Source organism: Narcine bancroftii, chromosome 6 (assembly GCF_036971445.1).
Source record: "Narcine bancroftii isolate sNarBan1 chromosome 6, sNarBan1.hap1, whole genome shotgun sequence".
NCBI classification, from domain to species: Eukaryota; Metazoa; Chordata; class Chondrichthyes; order Torpediniformes; family Narcinidae; genus Narcine; species Narcine bancroftii.
In genome coordinates this window covers 168174407-168196730 of record NC_091474.1, presented here as the reverse complement: position 1 = coordinate 168196730, position 22324 = coordinate 168174407, and the positions used below count along the sequence as shown (strand labels likewise).

Sequence of the window (22324 nt, the reverse complement as noted above, 5' to 3'; positions counted from 1 at the left end):
CATTAAGCCTTGAAATTCATAGCATTTAATTCTATGTTTAGCCCTTAGTTCAAGGGCTAAAGAGCTTTGTAAGCTCCCAGCTATTAAACAAGTTAAGGCCTTGCTCCCCTTCCAGAGAAGTATAAAACTGACCTTCTCCTCTGGTGTTGCATTTTTAAAATAACTTCTGAATGCTAAATTGCACTTCTGCTGAAACATTTCAAATGATTCAGCAATGCCTTCAGCCTCCCAGCCCATCACTGGGTGAACTGCTGTAGCTCCAGCCATTTTTTTTCCAGTAATATTTTTTCCAATCTTCCCCTTCATATTTCAGTGACTTACAATCAATTGTATGGCTTTATTCCTGTTCTCTGATACCACTGCCACCATGTTATGTCTCTGTGTTACTTGGGAGGATTTTTAAATAACTTAAAGATGCAAGATTCAAATAACAGAAGAGACTTTACTTACTGATGCCTTCCACCATCTCAGGAGACTATTCACACACTCACATGTACATGCACCCCTGTGGTGCACCACATTTACTACACTGAGAAAGGTGTATTCTTACGCGGTTACAAAATAGTTTACAGTATCCTGAATATATAACAACTGTCTTTCATTTTGCCATATTCTCCTTTCTTCAACATCCTACTTTTTTAAAGAACCGTCATTTAATCATAAAACACATTTTTTATACATTTCTTAGCTTTGAATGAAGCATTGACCAAAGTAATTTGTTTTTTTTTAAATTCTGTGACACATCCTGGGCTATAGATTATCATATCTTGTTACGAAAAATGGGTAGCATTATGTATGTAATAGAGTCAAAAGAATCAGATGCTTGAAAGAGAGTACAATGAAATGCTATTAATGTAGCATGACAAGGGCACACCAAGAACAAATACACCTTTCATCTTTTTTTATTTGTCAATTGGCCTAATTTTTGAACAATTATATTTGGGCATTATTTAAAGGTTAGCCCAAATTTTTCTGCAATGAAGCACCTCAGGTCTGCATTGTCAGGCATACTGCTTTATGCACATTTAAAGCTTAAGTTTTTTTTTGTTTGCTGACAAATTGTTTTTTTTTTAAAATCCTTTGGTGAATTGTGGAACTGACTGGATCTTCTTCACCAATGACAGTAAAGTAACTAAAATCAAATTAGGTTCAAAGGAACATCAGGAAAGGGAAATGGTTTATTAAGAAAGAGAGAAAAGGAATAGAAAAAGAAACTCAAAACATATTTAGATATAACATTTAATATTAAGTCTTTGCTATTCAGGAGTTAAAATCATTTGATTTCACATTCTGGTTGGATAGGTTCTGTTATTCATCAGGTGGTTCAAAAGATAATTATGATATTAATTACTAACCAGTTTTCAGAAACTTGCTTCATTGACAACTAATGTTCAATTGCAGCATATTTTACAAAATAACCGGGAGTAAAGCTAAAAGCTGACAAAGATGCAACTTTGCCAACACCTTGAGGTTACTTGGAATTCACAAGAAGTCTCCTCTTGAGTATGAGGTGCTAACTGACTAATAATACCACACATAACTGTCATGGTGTTTTCTCCGGCCATTAACATTTGAGAAGAAAGTGTCACAGCTGTGGAGGGGAAGGAGGAGGAGGAGCACAAGGTAACTGGTAAGAAAGAGGTCATAAGCGAATGCATGCAGGAGGGTCACAGCCATGAGCCAAATTAAGTTATAGGTAAGATTTCAGAGGACAGGAATATTTCCCTCGGGCTTTGACCAACATGGATCTTGAATTAGGAAATAAGCCCCATCAGAAAAATCTGCGTAAGATTCCGCCTTCCTAATTTGGACAAGACAGCCTCATTTTCATAGCCCTTTTTCCCCAGAGTAGATTAATCTAAAACTAGAGGGAATAGATTTAAGGTGAGAGAGGAACTTTCTCTACACTGTGTGTGGTTAGTACATGGAATGAGCAGTCAGAGGAAGTGGGGACAATTGTAACATTCAAATGGCATAAGAAAGGTTTAGAGGAATACTGGCCAATTGCAGGCAAATGGGACTAGCTTTGTCAGCATGGACAAATTAAAGGGCATGTTTCTGTGCATAGAAATCTGACTCTCAATGAAACTGAGCAAGTGCTGTGTGCCTTCCTTACCATCTTGGGCACGATTACTAAGATAACTGAGAAAGGTTAATAGTGTGAGAAGACCCAATTTAATTGGAAATTCAAGGCTTTGAATTTAGTGTGCATTTATAGGTTTGTGCAACTAGTGCTGTTTTCAATTCCTGTTGACAATACTGAAATAGCTGTAACAGTCTGTCATTTGCAGCTTCCCTGCTCTTGCTGAACCTGTCTATAATATAAATGGAATGATTTGACAGCAGAAAAACTGGCACAGCTAATGAACTGCTTCCAAACATTAAAAAATGGGATAGGTATCAGGCACATTAAGAATCAATCACTCATTATCACTCTCACTCTACTTTCAAAAGCAAATAATTGGCATCACTGTCCGTCTGTTCAGCAGGACTAAATTGGATTTTGACTGACAAACATTCATTTCTGTTCACAGTTGCATTTCAGATCGTTTGCAGCTTTCACAGCTGATGGTATTAATTTCAAACTGGCAGTTCCTTTAGGAATCATTCTCACTGCTAACAATCAGTTTGTTCCTTTTTGGCTGATGATTGAGCATGTTTACATGCTTTATGTGGTAAGAAAATAAACACTCATTAACCTGGCTCCACCCTGTCCTGTGACTATACCCATGGCTCCTCCCTCTTGGCCCTGTATAAAGGCTCCAACACCATAACCCCTTCCCAGAAAGCCTGGGTCACAGAACAGGATGACCTTCAAGTTTATTATAAATAAAAGCCTATTGTTCTGTAACTCCAGTCTTTTGAGTATTGATAGCGCATCAATTTTATTTACCATTTTTTTCGAATAATGGAACAACGCTTGAAGCCTGATAAGCTGGAGGTAGACCCACAATCACCAGAAGCCTCAGACTGCTTTGAACTCTGGCTACGCTGCTTTGATGCCTTTCTGCAAAATTCCTCCGGAATCGTGGCCACAGAAGCAAACAAGCTGCACGTACTCTTCTCCCAGGTCGGACATCGAGTTTTCCCAATGATCAGGAACACCTCAACATACAGGGAGGCAATGGACATACTCAAGGACCAGTGCAGTCAATGAAATATACGCCAGGCACATGCTGGCCACCTGCAGACAGAAAACGAGTGAATCCAGTGACAAATTCCTCCAGGCCCTGCGGGGACTTGCATGAGTGTGTAACTTCTAGTCAGTGTCAGCTACCCAAACACAGAGGACATGATCTGGGACACCTGTATCACAGGATTCAGGTCAGTCTACGTGCGCCGGAGGCTAATCGCATAAAGTTGGACTTAAAATGGGCCATCGACCATGTGAAATCGCTGGAGATCGCCCTCTGTAATATGGAAGCTTACCCAATGAATGGCATAGGATTCACAAGCAATGAGAATGCTGAATGACCAAAGGAACTGCTCACAGTAACCATCCAAAACTCTCATTCATTAAATAATATTCATTCATTTGTTTGTCTGGCATGTGCATTGTTTGTTGTTATGTGTCTGCATGTTTTGCATTGAGGAGCAGAGAACGCTGTTTCGTCCGGTTGTACTTGTGCAATCAGATGACAATAAACTTGATTTTACTTGAAGATGAATAATTGGCTTCCTGTCTGCCTTTCGCTGAATAGGCATGGATTAATTCACAGCTCTTGCCTGTTTGAGGAATCATCAAACTTAAACCACCATTCCATCTTGCAGAGACTCCTCACCTGACCTTCATTTTCTTTCAATAAATCTGAAGAATTTGAATATAAAAACAAATGACCAGAACTATTGTAACATGTGCAGATGGATATGTGCTTGATGGCTTAGTGAATTTATGTTAAATGATCAAGTTCGTGTGAACCAAATCTGCAGCAGGAAAACTCCCTGAATTGTGCTGTGATGGTGCTCAACATTCTGCTGTCAAACTGGTCATACTGTGGTCTTTCCATTTGGAAGTCTAGAATTCAGTTACAAAGAAGGGTGCTGTGTCTGTAAGAATCTCCATCAATTGTTTTGTACAGTCCTTCGGTACCCGACCAGTTATGTTATCTGGTCCTGCTGCCTTGTGTTGGTTCACCTTGGATAGAGTTCTCCTCACCTCGGCTGCAACTATACAGGGGCCGGATTATCAGGGACATGGAACTTTCTTCAATGTCAGCCTGTTCTTCTCATCAAACCGTGCATAGAAAATGTTCACAGGACACCTCAGAAATGTGAGCTCAGCATGCTCCTGTTCGCACTATTGACATACGATTACAATACCAGATCTAACTCCAACAGAGTCATCAAGTTTGCAAATGACACAACAGTCATTGGCCTCATCAGCAACAATGAAAAGTTGCACTTTAGAGAAGATGCGGAAAATCTGGTGAGAAGCTGCGAGAATAACAACTTGACTCTACAGTTGCTGTAGAAATTGGATTGGAAAATCCATAACCATAAGAGCAGCACTGGTGTCTCCCCTACTGTGATCATTGCCTGAAGAGGGAACAGAAAATCATTGAGGACTGCTACCACCCCACACACAGCATATTTCACCTACTCCCATCAGGAAAGAGATACAGGTATCAGCTGGAACCTCCAGGCTGAGAAACAGCTTCTTCCAACAAAAATGTATTTTATCCAAGGAGAAATGATGCAAGATTGTAGAAAATATTTGGCAAACTGAAGGATTTAGAGCAGTTCAGAATCCAGCAAAAAGGGAACAAGTTATTAAGAGAGCAAAAGAGAAGTTGCATGTAAATTTGCAAAGAACGTAAGACAGCAGAAGCTTCTACAATTATGTATATAGAATAATATTAGTGAAGGCCAATGTCATCCTTACAGTCAGAGAAGGGAATACAAAGAAATTGAAGTGAAATAAAACAAATATTTTTATTCTGCCTTCATGCCAGTTAACATAAAGATCTGCTGACTGGAGAGAGCCAAATGTAACCCTATAAGATATTAAAAATATAGGAAAGAAAATAGGGAACTATAGACCAGTTAACCCACCATCAATAGTGAGGAAAGAGCAGGAAACAATTATAAAGAAATAGATAAACAATGTGGATTTGTGAAAGGGAAGTCTGTCCAGGAAACCTATTGAAGCTTTTAGGGAATGTAACTTCTCAAACAGATAAGGAACAACTTGTGGGTGTTTGTATTTGAATTTTCAGAAGGCCTTTGATAGGAGGTTAATGTGCAAAATTAAAATGGTAATATTGTGGTACAAGTTGAGAATATATTGTGGTATTACAAAAAAGGCAGCGCTGCCAGAGCTGCCATAACAGCAAGGTTACCACTAGTGTGGACGCACGGAGAGCGAAGAGCGGAGATACAGTGCTCCCAGTCAACTGCCATCTGCTCTGTACAGGCTTTGAATGGCCTGTTAAAGGAGCTGACAGTGGTTTTATTTAAAATCCCGCGACCGCGGGGTCTGCACCCAAGATGGCGGTGTCCCTGATCAGCAGCAGACACAAGGGGTTGCGGACTCCAAGGAAGCAGAGGACTTCCGCAGAGTTTCAGAAAACAAGGAAATCACACCCCCGCCCCCCCCCCCCCCCTGTCTGAGAAGGAAAAGCAGAGGAGAAGGCCAATGGTGGAGGACCAGTGAGGGGGCTCTGTGGCTAAAAGACTCACACACACAGCGAGCTGCTGGCAACTCGAGGTGAGGAACCCACGGAGGCAGTGGGTTGTTGGAGACTACTGTCTGGGGACTCGCACCATACTGCAGACTGCTGGAGACTGGCTGAAGGGGTACCAGGTATCAGAACTGGGATGTGAAGGGGTGCCAAAGGTGTTGAGGGGTTGCTGATTCTGTCAGAGGTTCGAATCTGGAGCTCGGGTTTGGGCTGGACTCTGCGAGGCTGTGGAGGCTGTGGGAGAGAATCTATGGACACTTGGTGACTCTGGGGGGAGCTCTTTTTGCTTCTCTTTCTCTGACTGTCAGAGGTGCTTCAGGCAATTTCTCCTGATGGCAATTCTGCAGGCAAAAGCAATTTTGTGTCATAGGACACTGTTTTATTATAATGACAATAAATTAAATCTTGAATTGCTTTTTAGAGATAGTTTATTGTCATACACAATGTACATATGCCCCAGGTACCTATAAAGAACAGGTACCGATAGAGAAAAACGAAAATAGTAAACTGACTGAATTAAATTAACAATATATGCATAAGAGACATGATAATTATTCACGGTAATCCTAATGCAGAAAAAAGTGTTGCAATAGTGCAGACACCTCATTTAGGCAGATAACAGAGAGTAGAAATAAATGAATCTTTTACTGCGTAGAAAATCATGATTAGAGCAGTGCTTCTCAACCTTTCTTTGGTTTAAGACCCACCTGGCTTCCAACCTAACATGCCATGGCCCAGTAGTGGCAAAGACTGAGCAATATTTTCAAGTCAAAGGCAGCTCTTGAAGAAACACATCTTTATCTAATTTATAGTATTTTATTTAACATTTTTAAAAGACCCTCAGGGGTCAGTGCCTGAACCCCAGCTTCTCAAAGATTTGAATGAGGGAACCAAATAATATTTCTAACTTTATCAATAACATGAAGCTAGGTGGATTAGGAATTGTGAGGAGGATGCACATGGACTTCAAGGTGATTTAGACAAGTTGACCAGTGACGATTGTGTGACATTTCTTGCAATGTGGAATGATGCATCTTGGTAGAACAAAGAGTATTATTTAAATAGAAGCATAGAAACATAAAATAGAACCACATTAAAAAATGGAGAGAAAATTATCTTTTGTAACAGCCAAATCAGCAAGCGAGTTGGTAACTTGTTTAACATCATTTCTGATTTTCCATTCACGTTAGAGGAACTTATGTTTGTTTTTGTCAATAAAGGGCTGAACTTCCAATTTGTCTATAATTTACATCTTTCCATTTTTCTTTTATGTGAGCTGCTGAGGAATGAGAATTTCTAGATGGTAAAAAGGCAAAGAAGTTTAAAACTTGATAACTTATGTTATTTTCTGTGGTTCTCTCCTTTCTTTCTCTTGCAATAGGTTATTTAACTTTGTTGTACTTTTTTTTTCTTTTGTTTCTGTTTCAGTCCTGTAATATCATTCAGTTTTTGGATCCTTTTCTTCCTAATGTGAATTTAGACAAGTGTGGGCAGCACTTTGTCATAACCCTACTCAAAATTCACAGAGTTCTTCTTTAAATTCAGGATCGCGCAATCATGAATCACATGCTCAATTTAGGCAAGTGCCTGGTTTGCCCATGTGAAAGTCTCTTACAAACTATGGCAGAGAGTGTCATGGACAGGAGTTTCACAGAGGTGTACATACCACCTGTTTAGGCGCTTCCTCACATTTTGTCATGCATTAATTAAGGACACAAGCTCGCAATTTTGGTTATGCATCTTTATCTTTGCTACATGACCTGTTGAATTTCTCCAGCATTGTTTTACAGTCTATCTCCTATGCCTGTTTCCAGGAGCTGTCCCCTTGAATCATTCTTCAGTTTCTCTGCTATCTTTACTGGACTCACCCGTTTTAATTCAGCATGTATAATTTCAATATATCAACAAGCTGCGATGAGAGCTCTTGGTAAGATTCTGATAAAAGATCTCATCCTGGGGTTGTGAGCTGTCAGAGGAGAGCTTGAGGATATTTTGCACATAACAATTACTCTGAATAATTCAGGAAGAAAATGCACGATAATATTGCTTAAGCAGTGAAACCTTCTTATGGAACAGAATAATCCTGGAAAGTCAAAGGCAACAAAGTTTAGTGCTCAATTGCAGAGGGCTAGCCAATACATACTGTTGAGTCCTGAGTGATTTATTTGTTTAATGGTACATGCCCTATTCAAAAAGGAATAAATTGTAGAAACAACAGCTTTATGTTGCTATCAATATGGATCAAGCCAGTCAAACCAGATTCTTACTCTTCAATTTTTTTTATTAGTTTTTATAAAAAATAAAATACAATGAAGAAAAGGGAACAAAACTGCAAGTACAGTATCACGTGTATAAAGATAAAACTTCAGACAGTATAAATTTGGTTCCCCTTCACTGCAATGGATGAAAATAAAACATCAAAAGTATTATATATTAAAAAAAATTAAAAATACTTAACCTACTCTAATTAAAAATAAGAAAAAAACTAACAAAACAGTTGAGCAGCTTACTCTGAGGGTTATATATATTCTGTAGTTTTTGGTTCCTACTGCAAATCAAAAAAAAAAGTAAGACTGTATCTCATCTGGAAGAGTAAATACATCTAATCATATAAGAAACATTTACATCATGAAAATAAGATAAACATCTTCAAATTTCACTGATGAATCAAATACATGATATCTATTTTTTTCTTGGTTCAGACAAGACATAATATGAGAAAACCACTGAAACACTGTTGGAGGTCTAATGTCTTTCCATTTGAATAGGTTGGCTCTTCTAGCCAATAATGTAGAGAAGGCCACATTGAAAAGGTAACAGAAAAACTCCTTATGTCTGAGTCAATAACCCCAAAAGAGCAGTCTTTGGATTGGGTTGAAGCTTCACCTGGAGTATAGTTGAAAAGCTGTTAAAAATTTATTTCCAATAGTTTTCTAACGATGAGCAAGACCAAAACATATGTAAAACCAGATTCTTAATAAAATTTACTTTTTTTTTTTAATTTTTCTTTCTGCATTTTGTAGTTGCACTGACAAAAAAGCTTAAAAGTTACAAGAAAAGTCAGATGATGAAGTGAGCATATTCGAACATAGAATATTACAACACAGTACAAGCCCTTTGGCCCATGATATTCTACCAACTTATATTAACCTACTCAACATTCTGAACCTTCTCTACCAAAAACACATAACCCTATATTTTTCTTGCATCATGTGCCTGTCTAAGAGTCTTTTAATTAGCCTTGTATCAATTTCCACCACCAACCCCACCAATGCATTCCAGGCACCCAGCACTCTGTACAAAAAATAATGTACCCCCAATATCTCCCCTGAGCTTTCATACCCTCACCTTAAACAGATGTCCTCTGGTATTTGCTACTGTTGCCCTGGGAAAAATATACTGGCTGTTCACCCTTTCAATACCTCTCATAAACCTCTCTTCAGTCGCCTCTCATTCTTCTTTGCTCCAAAGAGAAAAGCCCAAGCTCTGTTAACCTTGCCTCATAAGACACCTTCTCCAATCCAGGCAACATCTTGGTAAATCTCCTCTGCACCCTCCCCAAAGCTTGTACATCCTTCCTGTAATGGTAACCAGAACCGAAGACAATATTCCAAGTGTGGACTAACGAGAGATTTATAGAGCTGCAATGTTAAATGCAATCCTATGACCAATGAATGTCAGCATACTGCAAGCCTTCTTAACTAACATCAACATGCATGGAATCCTTGAGAGATCCATAGATTTGGACCCCAGCATCCGTCTGTTCTTCCACATTGCTAAGAATCCTGCCATTAACCATGAACTCCACCTTAAGCACGATCTTCCAAAATGCATCACTTCATACTTATCCCAATTGAACACCATCTACCACTTTTCCGTCCAAATCAGAATTCTGTCTGTTGTAACCTATGGCAATCTTCTAAACCATCAACAACACTTCCAACCTTCATGTCATCTGTACGCTTACTGACTCATCACTCTAGTTCATCATCCAGGTCATTTATAAAATTCACAAAAAGCAGGCGTCTCAGAACAGATCCCTTCAGAACTCCTCTAGTCATGGACTTCCAGACAGAGTATCTCCATCTACTACCACCCTCTTCTTTCTGTTGGCAAGTTAATTCTGAATCTAAACATCCAAGGTTCAATGGATATCATGACTTATGACTTTGTGAGTGAGTCTTTTGTGGGGAACTTGGTCAAATGCCTTATACACAGCATCTACTGCACTACCTTCATCAATTTCTTTTGTTACTTTCTCAAAAATTGCATTTAGGCTCATGAGGCACAACTTTCATTTCACAATCCTATTACTATCTTTGAGAAGACTATGCTTGCCAAAATGCTCATAAATCCTGTCCCTAGGAAGCCTCTCAAACAGTCTGCTCACCACTGACACAAGATTCACTGGTCTATAATTCCCAAGATTCTCCTTATTACCTCTTTTAAATGAGGGGGAAGACATTTACTCTTCTTCAATCCTCCAGTACCTCCCCCATGGCTAGGGAAGTCACTAAGATGATTGACAATGCCACAGCAAACTCTTTTCTTGCTTCTTGTAGTAGCCTGGGGTCCATCTCATCCAGTCCCAGGGACATCAGTCCAAATGTTAAGAAGATTCAGCACTTCCTCTTCCTCAACATGCTCCATCACATAAGCTTGTTCTATTCTGACCTCACATTAAGCAAGGTACTTCTCTGTGGTGAGCACTGAAGCAAAGTATGCATTTAGGACCTCTCCTATCTCTTCCAGGCACATGCTGCCTCCTTTTTCCTTAAGCAGACCTACCTTCACTCTTGTCATCCTTCTATTCTTCATGTATGCATAGAATGTCTTAGCGTCTTCCCTAATCCTAATTCCCAAGGCCTTCTCATGTCCATTTCTTTCTCTCCTAAGTCTTTTCTTAAGTTCCTTCCTGGCTACTATATAATTCTCATGAGCCCTTCCTATCTTTTACTTCCTAAACTTTATGCATGCTTATTTCTTCTTCTTAACTAGCTGTCTTACCTCTTTTGTCAACCATGATTCTTTTCGCCTACCATATTTAGAGAGGAGAATAAGTGTCTGGTGGTGGGATCACAAAGTAGATAGCAGAAATGGCAGAGGAGAATGTGTTGGATGTGGAGGCTGGTGGGGTAGTAGGTGAGGACAAGAGGTATGCTGTCCTTGCTGCGCTTGGAGGCGGGGCCAGGGCAGATGTGCGGGTAATGGAGGATATGCAGGTGAGGGCCGAGTTGATGGTGGTAGAGGAGAAGCCACATTGTTTGAAGTAGGAGGACACCTCTGATGATCTGGCATGGAAGTCCATGTCCTGTGTGCAGATGCGATGGAGACAGAGGAATTGAGGGAATGAAATGGAATCCTTACCGGTGACAAGGTAGGAAGAGGTGTAGTCAAGGTAGCTGTGGGAGTTGATGGGTTTGTTGAAGATATCTGACAAGATTTGTCTCCTGAGATGGAACCAGAGAGATTGAGAAAAGGGAGACTGTTGCTAGAGATGGATCAAGTGAATCTGAGGTCTGGGTGGAAGTTGGCAGCAAAATAGATGAAGTCGACGAGCTCAACATGGGTGGATGAGGCAGATCCAAAGTAGTCATCGATGTAGTGCAGGAAGAGTTGAGGGGCCATGCCTGTGTAGGGTTATTGTATAGATTGTAGCCAACAAAAAGGTAGACATAGCTGGGGCCCATGCCTATACTCAAGGCTACCCCTTTGACCTGGAGAAAGTGGGTTGAGTCAAAGGATATTCAGGGTGAGGACAAATTCTGCCAGCTAGAGGAGGGTGGTGGTGGGAGTGTTTGGGGAGAGGGGTGGAAACTAGTTGGGTTTGTTCTCCAGAAAAAAAAACAAAGAGCTTTGAGTCCTTTGGTTTGGGGGATGGAAGTGTATAGGGATTGGTATATATGGTAAACATAGGTGTATATGGTAAACACGAGACGATCGAGTTCAGGAAACTGGAAGTTGTAATGATGGAAGATGTATGATGAGTCCCAGATGTAGGTGGCGAGAAAATGGACCAGGGGGTCAAAAAGAGTCAAGGTAAGCAGAAACCAATTCAGTGGGGTAGGACCATGCAGAGACATTGGGCCTGCTTGGATAATTGGGTTTGTGGATCTTGGGTAGAAGGTAGAAATGGGCAGTGCTAAGTTGGGAAATGATTAGGTTGGAGGCTGTGCCATAAATGATGAGTTCAGAGATGGTGCATGATTGTGGTTTGTGGGGTCCTGTTGGATGGGTAAGTAAGAGGAGGTATCTGAGAGTTGTCATCTGGCTTCATCCAGATAGACACCTGTGTACCAGTCCTCAACAGTGCCATCCTTGTCTGCAGAGTGGAGGGTCAGGCATTCCAAGGGGGTGAGATTGGAATGAGTGAGGGAGTAGTGATACAGTTGATTTCATGGTGGCAGTTGGAATTATATAGGTCCAGAGAAGGAAGTAGATCAGAATGAGGTGTCCAAGAGGTGGAAGAAGTTTTAAGGTGAGAGGTCTATAGTGGGGGTTGGAGAATCATGGTTGTGGAAGTAGGCATGAAGATGGAGCCAACGAAAGAAGAATTCAGCATCATGGCATGCATGGAACTCGTTGAGGTGTGGGTGAAAGGGGATGAAGGGGAGGCCTTTATTGAGGACAAAATGTTCAGTTCTCCAAGAGGGGATGGTGAACACCAGGCAGGCATTGAAGGGAGGTTCACTGCGATGGAGGGTCAGGAGGGGAGGAGGTGGATCAGGAGGTTGAGGGTAATAAGGGTCCAAGGGAGGGAGGTAAGGGTGAACAGATAGAGCCCCATGTGTTTCCAGAGCCAGGGTAGGAATTTGCAGTGGATATAGGTCCAGGGGCCAGTGTAGAAACCCATGTCTGATGCTCAGTCCTGTAGGCCTCTATGTTTAGGGTGAAAGTTCATGTTGGATGTTCCGTTCTGTAGGTCACCGGGGCAGAGACTGAGATACGTGTCTGAAATTCAGTCGTATGGGCCAGAGAGTTCACGGTGAAATTTCATGTTGTGAACTTGGTCCTAAAGGTCACTGAGACCAGGGTGGGAGATCGCGTCAGAGGCTCTGTCCTGTAGATCGCCATGGCCAATTTGGAGGCCAGTGTCGGGAGCTGAACTGTAAACCACCAGAGCCAGTGTAGAGACCCATGTGGGAGGTCACCAAGGCAGCAATCTCCAGGGATGCTAGCTTCTGATCCTTGATGGATGCCAGGTATGCATGAAATCAAAAGTTGAACATGAAGATCAGAGTGGAGTATGAAGTGTAAGAGAGGTCTGTGACAAGTCTGGCAAGTAAGAACTGCACTGTAGTAACAAGAGAACGAGGGTCCACTGGTACCCGTGCATCAAGCTGAGGATAGCCCATACAATAAGGCGGGAGAAGTGAGAAGAGCAGGAATCAATGCAGCACAAGTACCAAAGATCCTGGTGAGGGCCAAACTGGGAGGCTCAGAACTGGAGATGGAATCCACATTGCACCAGATGATGGTGGAGGCGAGTAGCCAGGAAAGACACATGGCTGTGGAAGCGAGTCTGGGTGACAATATGGTCTTGGAGCTGGAGAGCAACAGGCAGTGCAGATGGGCAAGAGTGAGAGAGACGCTCCCAGAAATCCCTCAGAAGAGAGAAGGGGCACTTCTTCAGGTTGGGCATCCCTTGAAGAGATTTTGCATAGGATCAACTCAAATGAGTGAAACATAAAAGTCTGCAGAGGCTGTGATTGTTGTAAAGACACATCAAAATGCTGGATGAATTTAGCCAGACTTGCAATGTTCATAGGAGATAAAGGTATATTGACAATGTTGTCTTGGGCCCAAGCCTTTCTTCAAGGAATATGCAAAGAATAAACAAAAAAAACAGGAAATCTCAGAATAGAGACAGTGCTGGCTAGAGGAGGAGTCCAGACCAACTAAAAGATATCATAGGAGGAGTGAGGATTGATTTTATCTCTATAAAGGAGACAGAAGGGAAAAAGTGGGGGGTGGTGGGAGGGGAAAGAGCAGTGCACGAGACCATAGACAGACATATCAGCAAGGGAATGGGATGGGAAATTGAAATGGGTGGCCACTGTGTGATCCATGTGGATTTTTGGCCCTGTAGGTCACCAGGATGGTCAGAGCCGACCTCCCAGTCTGTGCCCAGTCTCTCCAATACAGAGGAAACCACATGGGAGAACCAGATTCAGTGGACGATCCCTTTAGATTCACAAGAGAAATGTTGCTTCACTTGGATGAAGCCCTGAATCGTGGTGAGGGAGATATAGGTGCAAGTGGAGCATCTCCTGCCGTCACAGGGTTAGGTACCAAGGGGACGATTGATGGGGAGGGAGAAGAGGAAAAAGACTCATAGAGGGAGTGGTCCCTGCAGAGGGCAGAGAGGTGGAGAAGTGAATATGTGTCTAATGGTGGGATCATGTCGTAAGTGGGGGAAATGTCAGAGGAGGATATATTGAATGTTGAGGCTAGTGGGGCTGTAGGTGAGGACACGAGGAATCCTATCCTTGTTATCAAATTACATCTAAAATATATTTAAAAGCATTATACTAATATGAGGACTTCTTTTAATTCCATTTTTGTGTTTGAGGATTACTAACATCAATGAGAGCTGTTGTCAGTATCAAGCTAACAGCAAGCTGGCATGTGACAGATGCAGAGTACAATTCTTTTACTCTACCACAGCAACTCTCATTAGGGGCACAGAATCCAGTTGCCTTTCTAACACCCTCTGGTCCCTCTGATGAGTTGACAAATCAGTGCCAAATCAGGAAAAAGACTTAATCTGATGTAATCATATGGACCATTGAAGGAGAAGAATGAAGGATCAGGATTTGAAACCCTGAACAAAGCTTATAGTCAACCAGGCAGCAGCAATACCAGTCCTCTTGTATGCTTCAATCATACAGGCTACCTGCAGCAGGCAAATGTGGTTACATTTCAGTTGCAGATTTATTGTCAGAGTACATACATGACATTATATACAACCCTGAGATTCTTTCTCCTGCAGGCGAAGCAGAATTACTACTTACTGGCAGTGCAAAAAAAAATTATACACAAATGTATACAGATAACAAATGTAAACAAAATGTCTGCAATATGGAGGGAATAAAACAAAATCAATAAAGTGCACAAATAAGAGTCCTTAAATGAGTCCTTGATTGAGTTTGTTGTTGAGAAGCCTGATGGTGGAGGGGTAGCAGCTGTTCCTGAACCTGGTGGTGTGAGTCTTGTAGCACTTACAGCCCTTTCCTGATGGCAGCAGCGAGAAGAGAGCATGTGCGGGGTGATGAGGGTCTTCAATGATTTCTGCTGCTCTCCAATGGCAGTGTTCCCTGCAGATGTACTCAACAGTGAGGAGGGTTTTGCCTGCAATATCCTGGGTGGTGTCTCCAACCTTTTGGAGGGTTTTACACTCAGGGGCATTGGTGTTCCCAGACTAGACTGTGATGCAGCCGCTCAGCAAGCTTTCCACTACACCTCTGTAGAAATTTGCCAGGGTTTCATGTGTCAGACCAAACCTCCACAAACTCCTAAGGAAGTAGACGTGCTGACAAGGTTTCGTCATGATTCCATTGATGTGTTGGGTCCAGGAAAGAACTTCTGAGATAGTGACTCCCAAGAACTTAAATTTGCTCACTCCAATGATCACTGGATTGTAAACCTTTGGTTTTCCCTTCCTGAAGTCAACAATCAACTCCAGGGTTTTGGTGATATTGATATTTTGGTTGCTGTTGGGGCAACATTCCGCCAAGTTTTCAATCTCCATCCTGTCTATTAATTCATCACCTTTCTTTACAAAACCCACTGCTGTGGTTTTGTCAGCAAATTTGTAGATGGTGTTACTGTCGTACTGAGCCATACAGTTGCAAGTGTAAAGTGAGTAGAGCAGGGGGCTAAGATCGCAGCTCTGTGGTTCTTTAATACTGATGGAGATTGTGGAGGAGATGTTCTTACCAATCCTCACTGATTGTGATCTGGAGGTGAGGAAGTCCATGATTGAATTACAGAGTGGGGTGTTGAGTCCCAGGTCTTAGATTTTGCTAATCAGTTTTGACAGGATACTGGTATTAAAAGCTGTTCAGTTGTCGATAAAGAGCATCCTGATGAAGGCATCATCAGGATCTTGTATAGAACCAATGAGATGGCATCCACCATAGAGTTGTTGCTACATTAGGTGAATTGGAATGGATCTATTTTACCACTCTGACAGGAGCCAATATGCTTCAAAACCAGCTTTTCAAAACACAGTCATTGCTGGTGCAAGTCCTACTGGTTGGTACTCATTACTACTCTCTTCTTGGACACTGGTATGACTGGCACCTGTTTGAAACAAATGGGTACCACACCCTGCTGGAGCAAGATTTTGAAGATATCCATGATAAATAGGTCAACATAGATTTCCCACGGAATCTACCAAATTGTCTGGCAGAATAAACAAACCAATTATGACTTCTTTCTACAGCCGCTGCGTTCCAGGAAACTATTCCCATTTTCCCAGAATGAATGCTGTGTAAAAAAAAAAACTTGGAACTGGAATGAGAGTGCCATTCCCATTCTGACATTTCATCCCTTAGACCCCCCTTTCATTTTCCTGGAACACCTGCAGTCCAAACTGACCTGCAACCAATGGGCTAATGAATACGATGCAGAGAATACACACAGCCAGTATATGCTATCTGAACTCACTGACAGATACGGACTTCTGCTGTTTTGGTCATTCCTGTGTGAACAACCACTGCCGGGATGTCAGGAGGCTCTTCATAGCAGTAAAATCCTGCAAAGTCTATGTACAAAACACTACTGCCAGCATCCTCTCACAAGACAACTTCCCTACTATGACTCAAGACTTCAGAACAGACACTGCTGCAGTGGTTTTCAAACTGCTCCCCTTAAACTCACATTCTACTTTAAGCAATCCCTATGCTAATAGGTGCTCTGTGATTAGTAAGGGATTGCTTAAGTTGACATGTGAATAGAAACAAAAAGTTTGAAAATGACTGTTTTAACTGTACCTAATTGATTTGTTATGTGCACGATTTCATAACTCCAAAGGAAATGGGCCAATGACAACTTTCCTCAAGCAAAATATTTCAGTAACAATTGGGTCTAGAGCAGTGATTCTCAACATGCCCTTCCCTCTCACATTCCACCCTAAGCAAATCCCCTTACTAATCACAGAGCACTTGAGCCATAGGGATCACTTAAGGTGGAATGCGAGCTTAGGGGGGCAGTTTGAAAAACCACTGCTCTATTCCCATCCTTCTTAAGGCAATGGAGGAGGACAAAGGGATAGTCTCAAGGAAATGTTCAAATGACTTGAAAAGCCCCTGACCATTCAAACCATTCAAGAAGCAGCAATGGGGTGACAGTGAGTGTTTATACAGGGAAGCAGATACTTAGTGAGAAAAAAGTTGAAGGGACATATCACTTCCTGCACCATCCATCCCCATGCCTTGTGAAGCCCCTCCTGTTTCAACTTCAGCAGAGTCCACAGGCACCACATTCCCCTTATTGGTTACAAATTGGAAGCAAGTCATTGTCAAGCTAAAAAGCTGCATTTGAGAAAATGCAAGGACCCAGGTTGAGATGATGTAAGTTTAATTTATCTTCTTGGTAAAAGGGATTTATACTCCATCATCAAGATGAATTTGAACCTAAAAGTTTTATCTGCTGCCAAATTCAAAATAAATTATGTCAAAGAGTGAATGGAAAATCTTTTAATGAAGAAAAAAGCATGAATTTTCTTGGCAAGATTAAATAACTTTACAAGAGAAACAAATCTGAGGGAGAGGATTGATTGAACTGCATTTCAAAAGGCAGGGACTAATTAAAGATAGTCAGCATTGTACTGTTAAGGGGAGATCATGCCAGACCAATTTGATGGAATCTCTCAAATAGGTAACAAAATGAATTGATGGAGGCAGTGTCGTTGATGTAGTGCACATAGACATTACTAAGGTCCTTGACAAGATTCCCTATCGGACACTGGTCCAAAAGGTAGAACTTATGGAATGCAAGGACAATAGTAGATCCAAAATTGACTTGGTATTAGAAAGCAGAGGTGATGATGGGGGCTGTTTTATTATGGGAAGCCTGCAGGCAGTGGTACACCACAGGGATCAATGCTGGGACACTACTGCTGATTACTGTACACACACTAACAATTTGGATACAAATTTAGGAGGTATGATTTAAAAAAATCATGGGCTAGATAATAATATTGATTATTTGCTCAGATGAGTGGAGCAATGGCAAGTGGAATTTAATCTTGCTAAATTTCTGGCAATATATTTTGAGAAGACAAAAATCAGTGGTTTTCAAACTTTTTCCTACACTTACCACCTTAAGTAATCCCTATGCCGTAGATGCTCTGTGATTAGTAAGGGATTGCTTAAGGTGAGAAGGTCGGGGATCACTGCTCTAGACCCAATTGTTACCAAAATATTTTGCTTGTGAAAAAATTGTTATGGGCCCCATTTCCTCTGGAGTTATGAAACCATTCACATAACAAGTCAATTAGGTACGATTAAAACAGTGAGTTTCAAACTTTTTCTTTCCACTCACATATCACCTTAAGCAATCCCTTACTAATCAGAGCACCTATGGCATAGGGAATACTTAAAGTGATTCCAAAGAAAACATTTGAAAACCACTGGGATAGATCATGCACTATGAATGGAAGGGGCTTATGGAGTATTGAGAAATAGGGGCTCCAGGAAAAGAAAGGGGCTTATGGAGTATTGAGAAATAGGGGCTCCAGGAAAAGAAGGAGAACTAGCATATAAAGTCATAAAAAAACCAAATGGAATACCTCCATTCAGTAACCAAGGCATAAATTATTAGAGCAGAGAGGTTATGGAACTCCTTGATTAAACATTGTTTAAGTCACAGCTTAAGAACGGTGTGCAGTATTGGTTGCCACCCTGGAAGAAGGTTATTATTGCAGTGGAGTGAGTGAAGAGGATATTTGCCAGGACATTGCCTGGGATGGTGTTTCTGTTAAGAGGATTGACTGGATAGACTACATTTCTTCTCTTTGGGGCAGAGGACACTGAGATGGGACCATATGAAGTTACACACCATTATTAGGGGCATAGATAAAGTAGTTTGTAGGAATTTTATCCTCAGCAGAGGTATCTAAAACTAGAATGCATAGGTTTATGGTAAAGGGTAAGAGACTTAAAAGAGCTCTAGGGGGTATTTTCTTTTCATCCAGAAGGCAGTTGAAATGAAGAATGCACTGTCTGAGTGGATGATGGAGACATTCATCTTTAAGCAATATCTAGATGGATACTTGACTCCGAAAGCAAAAGGGGATGGAAACTTGTCATTCTTGAGAGACTTTTCAGGCACACATGAGTGAACAAGTTCAGTCCTGTGGACTCTCATCAGGATATCTCAAATATTCAAAGCCTTTTTTCTTTAGTGATTGAGTGTCAAACATTCCTGGTAGGGAACTAAAACAAGAATTTTGCACATGCTAATAAAAGACTCGACTTTTCCCAGACCCCAGCTGCATGAAGCAGAAAAGAAAATGACTTGAGCTCACTTGAAACCTCTCTTGACCTTCGACATCTCACTTTGTCCTACAGGTATGTAAATCCTGAAAGATATTTACTATTTCAGTGTAAGAAATTAGAAGGTCAATTTGGACCTAGTACGTTTTAAGCAATTTTCAATGAGGAAAACCATATTTAGGACATCAATAATAACATTCCTGTTCCACATCCAGACAGTGTTAGAGGGTCTGTTATAGTCACCTGAGATGGGAGCCCTGGCTTAATTCTCATTCCCGCCACTGGGCCCCCCCCGCCAAAGGGCCCCCCCGCCACTGGGGCCCCCCCGCCACCGGGGGCCCCCCCCCCCGCCACCGGGGGCCCCCCCCCCCGCCACCGGGGGCCCCCCCCCCGCCACCGGGGGCCCCCCCCCCCGCCACCGGGGGCCCCCCCCGCCACCTGGGGCCCCCCCCCGCCACCGGGGGCCCCCCCCGCCACCGGGGGCCCCCCCCGCCACCGGGGGCCCCCCCCGCCACCGGGGGCCCCCCCCCGCCACCGGGGGCCCCCCCCCGCCACCGGGGGCCCCCCCCCGCCACCGGGGGCCCCCCCCCGCCACCGGGGGCCCCCCCCGCCACCGGGGGCCCCCCCCCGCCACCGGGGGCCCCCCCCGCCACCGGGGGCCCCCCCCCGCCACCGGGGCCCCCCCCCGCCACCGGGGCCCCCCCCGCCACCGGGGCCCCCCCCCGCCACCGGGGCCCCCCCCGCCACCGGGGCCCCCCCCGCCACCGGGGCCCCCCTGCCACCGGGGCCCCCCGCCACTGGCCCCCCCCCGCCACTGGCCCCCCCCCCCACTGCCCCCCCCCCGCCACTGGCCCCCCCCCCACTGGGTTCCTCCTCAGCTGCCTCTGCCCAAATGAAATAAACCTTCCTTATCCATCCCCAACTGTTACCCCAGCAATGTTCCTCAAAAATCACTGAAATTCTTATACCATAACTCTCGACTTGAAATAAGTATCTTGCAGTTCACCATTTGGAAGTGTTTTATTTTTGATTTTTTTATTATTCATTTTATTAATTTTTCATTAAAGATTCTGATCCTACTTTCAATCTCATCATATTAGGATGTAAGAAACATGAAAATGAACCACAATAATTGATGTCAGTAATGCATAATGGCAGAGAAATTATTGTGCACCCATTTTCCTTTGATGCTTATCCTAGCAGTTTTTTGTTCTGAATTTTTTTTGAGTTAATGATGCCAAGACCGGTCACGACCCTACTCTGTTATTCTGATCATTTGCACACAAAAGAGTACAGAATATACTTCATCGTATTCGGTAAAATAGTCCTTTTGCTGTCTGCAAGCTCATCAATTCCATTCCATTTCAAAACTTTCTAGATATATTGTGTCATGACCATGCTGGCACTGGACAAGCTATTCTTCGAACTGACAAATCATTCGTATCTTAATTGAAGTGCTTCATTAAAGCAATGAAGTCATTTATTTAAAAAAAATATATGCAAGCAGTACAATGGAGATCTGATTCTGTTTGTTGCTGGTCATGCATATCATTTTTAAACTTTCTATTTATTTATTTATTTATCAATTTGGTTCTAAATATATATATTTAAAAAAAAAACAGAAAATTTGAAAAAGCTGTAGATTAAAATAAATCTAAAATCAAAAGAGACAAGGCTGAAAACACAAGCCAGGCAATTTCTGTGAGGAAAGAAACAAAGTAATATTTCAGGTCAAAGACTATTCATCGGGACTTGGAAGGAGAGAAAATTTGACTGATGAAAGATCTTTAATCTGAAACATCAATTCTACTTCTCTTTCCACAAATGCTGCCTGATTTGCTGAATATTTTCAATATTTTCCATTTTTATATTATTTTGATGAATCTGGGTGCTTTTAAATTCATCAAGCTTTACAAACTGATATCAAAAAACCCATCGACTCCGTGGTGGTCTCTTTAAAAAACTCGCCAAAACTTAAACACTTGCACACAGCATGCATTTTTGATGAAATTATTTAAAATCTATATTTTTTTTGAAATTATGAATTCAACCCCTTCAGTTGACGCTCCTATTTTTCTGCATATGTACAGAGTGAAAGGAAACCCTCAACATCTCCAAAAGGCTCCAGAACCAGGGCGATTGTCTTGCGATTACCAGGCCAGCAGTTTGAACTGCATCGGAAGGTATCAGCTGAGAACCCATCTTGTGTGTGATTGAATATTCTCTCTCTGTGTTAGCTGGAGTGATCTTCCTGTTCCATGTTATGTCAGACATAAGTTGCCGCAGGTGTTCTCAATGCTCTGAGCCATTAGTATTTTAGAATCAGAATTTGTCAGGAACACATTACAAAATGTCTTGCTTTGTGGCAGCATTACAATGCAAACATTTATATAATCCATAAATCAATAAAAATAATGCTGGATAAAGAAAAAATGAGGTAGTGTCTGTGGTTTATAGTTCATTCAGAAATCTGATGACAGAGGGGAAGAAGCTGTCTTTTTGCCACTGAGTGTTGGTCTTCAGACTTCTGTACCTTTTTCCCGATGGTAGCAGAGTGAAGTGGGCATCGCCTGGATAATTGTGGCCCTTAACGATAGAGGCTGGTTTCTTAAGTCACCACTTCTTGTAGATTAAATTTAACAGCAATGTTTCAGGTCATTTTGGCCTTACAAGACTATGCTGCCAAAATTACACCCTATTAACCTACATCCTGGTACATTTTTGAATGGTGGGAGGAAACCGGAGGCCCCAGAGACAACCCACGCAGACACTGGGAGAACGTACAAACTCCTTACAGTCAGCATGGGATTCGAACCCAGGTCTAGTCCCAGTCACTGGCGCTGTAAAGGCATAGAGCTAACCGCTACGCCAACTGTACTGCCCTCATGCCAACCGAGATATCCTCGATGGAGTGAAGATTGGTACCTGTGAGGCGCAAACCAGGTTAACAACCCTCTGAAGTTTTTTTTCCAGTCCTGAGTGTTGGCATTTCCATACAGGGCAGTGACACAACCAGATAGAATGCTCTCCACATTTCATCTGTAGAAGTTTGATCATCTTTAGTGACATATTGAATCTCCTCAAACTTCTCACAAAGTATAACCACTGCTGTGACCTTTTCATGATTGCATTGACATGGAG

The 22324-nt window shown here is 42.2% G+C and overlaps 1 long non-coding RNA gene across 1 annotated transcript in view; it reads left to right on the top strand.

Annotated features, from left to right (window-relative positions):
• The window catches only part of LOC138737654 (uncharacterized), a 28555-nt gene extending 6981 nt beyond the window's left edge, over positions 1-21574 (top strand). Inside the window, exons 2-3 of the long non-coding RNA XR_011341110.1 lie at positions 19173-19258; positions 21274-21574. This is a non-coding gene — a long non-coding RNA (uncharacterized lncRNA). The remainder of the gene's footprint in view (positions 1-19172; positions 19259-21273) is intronic.
• The last annotated feature ends 750 nt before the right edge of the window (positions 21575-22324 follow it).